The sequence below is a fragment of the Nanorana parkeri genome, unplaced genomic scaffold (genome assembly GCF_000935625.1).
Source record: "Nanorana parkeri isolate BGI_ZX_2015 unplaced genomic scaffold, ASM93562v1 scaffold488, whole genome shotgun sequence".
In the NCBI taxonomy this organism is placed as follows: Eukaryota; Metazoa; Chordata; class Amphibia; order Anura; family Dicroglossidae; genus Nanorana; species Nanorana parkeri.
In genome coordinates this window covers 1,048,858-1,052,951 of record NW_017306756.1, presented here as the reverse complement: position 1 = coordinate 1,052,951, position 4,094 = coordinate 1,048,858, and the positions used below count along the sequence as shown (strand labels likewise).

Below are 4,094 nucleotides of genomic sequence, written 5' to 3'. Positions count from 1 at the left end.
AAGCCCCTGTGTGATAGCAAGGTAGACAGCTACTTCCTCCGGCGTCAATCCACATTAACAGGACGCCGGAGGAAGTATCTGACAGCTGGGGGGAGGAGTTGCGGCCAGCCGCGCCGTGATTGGCCGGCGGCCGCACACTACGGAGCCGGTGGGCGGAGCCTCGGGCCGCCCCGTCGTGATTGGACGGCGGCGGACCGTAGTGTACGGCCGCCGGCCGGTGGACACCTTGCACCGGCGCCCGCAACTTCCCCACAAGGTCACCGCTGCTGCCGCTCTGCACCCCCGGTGGCTTTGTGGTAAATCCGGGCCTTAATGTGGCTTCAGTCCATCGATTTCTTGTGAAGTATATCTAAAGCCTAGGAGATGGTGAGTCCCTCTGCACTCCTCACAGGGCTCCCGGCCCAAGCAGCAATAGTGGTATAGTGGTGCTCGCAGTGACAATCATGGATGGCACGGTGCAAATCAACAGTGAAAAGTAGAAAACACCAGCACTCAATAAATATCGTTGATGGCCATTCAATCGGACCAGTCGTCACAGACAAAACCAACGTTTCGGGGCCTCACAGGGTCCCTTCATCAGGGCGACAATGTTACATTGTCGCCCTGATGATCCCCACTGACGACTGGTCCGATTGAATGGCCATCAACGATATTTATTGAGCGCTGGTGATTTCTACTTTTCACTTTTCAGTATATCTAAAGTATAGTTTTTTGCTAGTGTCCTAGGAGGATGGACATCTTTTCTTCACCTCTGCTGGGAAAAGTCTAACTATCTTTGAGCTTTTCTTCGATTTGCATCTACTTCTCTTCAATCGATCCGCTTAAGCTTGACTCTACATGGCAGCCGTCTGGATTGGGCTTTCCCCAGCTTAGCTTTGGAGTGCTGTGCTTAGACTCCTTTTGACTGGACGTTGTGGGGCCGGCCTGGAAGGGACCTTTGGGCACTATGTTCTGCATAGGCACAATTCAGACCCCATTCAGGTGAGAAGTTAGTGGTGGAGATGCTTTCATTGCCTCTGCACTTGCCTTGTCCCTGAAGACTCACTCTGTGAGTTAGCCAGTCAGGCTGATCACGGGGAGCTACCTCATTATTTGCACTGCTCGGGCCTTTTGAATTTTGAACTGGTTTGACCACAGAAAGGATTAACGCTGAGAGTTGATGTCATCCACTGGGTGGAGTGCAGTGTGCACACTCCATGCTCTTGTACCCGCCATTCAGGGCCAAGGAAACATTGTCCCTCAGCCGCTCCTGCTTTGCACACTTAGACCCGCTAAAGTAATTTCCCCCGGCAAGCCACAGGGCTAGGAGTAAGGAACCTGCAAGGCCCCCAGAGAAGTCTTCAGCATAAGGTGTGCCACCGCTTTTCAAAGTGGGGGGGTGGTCACTAATCATTTGCAGGTCTTTGCGTAATTTGCCGTTCAGGCATTCGGGCGCAGAAAGTGCCCACTTAGGTTCACCCCTCATCTTTAGCCCTCTACTCCCCTGGGCCACCCCACAGATTGACAGACCTTCTCCTGGTTCTCCTCAATTCTGAGGTTCTCACTCTAGTTCTTGTGTCATCTCGGCCTCTGGAACTGTGTCCCATCCTGGCCACCAACCTCTTTTTCCTTGGGGCATGCACGATCATCAGTGGTATCTGGTACCCCTCGGTGTCATGTATCTCCTGCTCCATTGGGACCCCCTGACTTGCTCAGTGAACTAGGAGCAGGTCAATATTTTTTACTGTCCTAATAAGACTCATGTCCCTTGTTCCACTGCTGCTTCATTGGATTTGGGAGTCAGGATAATTCATGAAGTCAAAGATAAGCTGGATTGTTTTTTTTCCAGCAGGATCTCTCTTAGGGATCACCTCAGATGTGTCTCTTGCGTACTGGTGAGAGTGGGTTTAGCCTGTTTTTTTTTTTGGTGTGTTTTTCATCTTTGGTTCCTTCCGCGTTGCAATCCATTTCACCAGATTATGGTTAGGTTCTAACTTCCATCTTCTGCCTACCCTTGTTGGGATTCTTCCAAGCACCTTACCCCTTCAGTCATGCTGACTTTGTGGGATCGAATCCTGGGCTCTCTGGTGGACTCACCCTTTGCAGGTAAATGTCTGTTCTGAAAATCTGATGCAATTGATGGAGGTGCCCTCCGCACACCTTTCAGCAGTCCCGGCCAACAATCAAATAAATGGTGCTCGAAGTAACTTCACGGATGGCACCGTGCAAAACACAAGATTGAAGAAAATAGGTCACCAGCACTCCATAAGTTAAAATGAATGAGTCCTTTTAATGGACAATAATGTCACAGAAATCCAACATGAGCGACGTTTACGGTCACATCTCTTGCCTTGAAGAAGGGACCCTGTGTGGCCCCGAAACGTCGGCTCATGTTGGATTTCTGTGACATCATTGTCCATTAAAAGGACTCATTCATTTTAACTTATGGAGTGCTGGTGACCTATTTTCTTCAATCTTGTGTTCTGAAAATCTCTCTCGAAATTAGAACTCTCATGGAATTCTCATTTTGTGGCCTTTATGGGCTCAGCTGAGTAGTGGCTTAGGGCCTTTCTACTTGGACTGGCTTGTCTCACTTTTACTAGCACTTTTTTCCAGGTTCCTTGTCTGGTACTGGTTCCAAATATGAGCTTGCTCCCTTTCCTTGTTGGCCACATCATGTTGTGGGTTTTTTTCTTCCCCTAATGGGAAATTATTGTTTGTTCCATTTATTTTGGTGGGTTTCTGTTGACCAGCTTCTTGCTTGGTCCATGGTTCAGTGCACCCTTCCATGTTGAGTCATTCCTCTGTGGTTGGTGACCATTTTTTTTCTTCATCTTGGGCATCAGGTTGCTTCTCCTGACGCATCCGTTGTACGATTCATGCGTTGGCCCTTCAGCTGGCTCGGGGGCTGCAGGCAGTCCCCAGTTCTGTTTTTTTGTTGGGCTTCTTAGCAGTGGTTGCTGTTTGCCCACCAATCAGTTGGACTTATTTTTGATGTCCCAACAGTATGTGACGTCCTGTGTCCATTAATGGGCACAAAAGAAGATAAGGATTTTGTACTCACTGTTAAATTCCTTTTGCTGGAGTCCAATGAGGACTTATTGACTCCACTGAGGGAACCATGCTCTTAGTAATGCTTGCATTGACTCCATTGAGGGAACCATGCTCTTAGTAATGCTTGCATTGACTCCATTGAGGGAACCATGCTCTTGATACTGCTTGAATTGACTCCATTGAGAGAGCCATGCTCTTGGTACTGCTTGCATTGACTCCATTGAGGGAACCATGCTCTTGGTACTGCTTGCATTGACTCCATTGAGAGAACCATGCTCTTGGTACTACTTGCATTGACTCCATTGAGGGAACCATGCTCTCGGTACTGCTTGCAATGACTCCATTGAGAGAACCATGCTCTCAGTACTGCTACAAACTGAGGCATGCCGGATTGAGGGGGGCTTATCTAGGGCTGCAACAACTAATCGGCATAATCGATTATAATCGATTATTGAAAAAGTTGTCAACTTTTTCAATAATCGATTAATCGGCTTCCGATCAGTTGGCCCTGTTCACAGCTGTGCTTCGCACCTCCTCCCCACCTCTGCCAGACCCGCCCGCCCGCATCCACACGCCGCACCTCCTCCCGGCCTCACACTCACCGCCCACCCACGATCGGCACAGGGACGCGGGGAGATGTAGTAAGGAGGAGCAGGTGTGGGGTGATAGACAGACAGGTCCGATCTCAGAAGCAAGTTGCTGGAAGACTGCTCAGGTAAGCCTGCACTTTTCCAAACGTGGTGATCTGTAATGTATTGCTTGGATTTGTATTCCTCTATAGCTGATGGTACATTGTGCTGTAAATTATACATAGGAATACAAATCCCAGCAATACATTATACACTGTATGTATAATGTATTGCTGGGATTTGTTGTACTCTGGTGGTACAAAAACCCAGCAATAGTACATTATACAGCACAATGCAGAATACCACCAGCTATAGAGGAATACAACAAATCCCAGCAATAGTACATAATAGCTGGCGGGATTCTGCATTGCGCTGTATAATGTACTGTTGCTGGGTTTTGTAGTCCTCTATAGCTGGTGGTATTCAGCATTG

General features: G+C 48.6%; 1 protein-coding gene across 1 annotated transcript in view; it reads left to right on the top strand.

Moving 5' to 3' along the window:
• The window catches only part of LOC108790618 (microtubule-actin cross-linking factor 1-like), a 23,772-nt gene that overhangs the window by 10,432 nt on the left and 9,246 nt on the right, over positions 1–4,094 (top strand). The gene's annotated exons all lie outside the window — the stretch shown is intronic.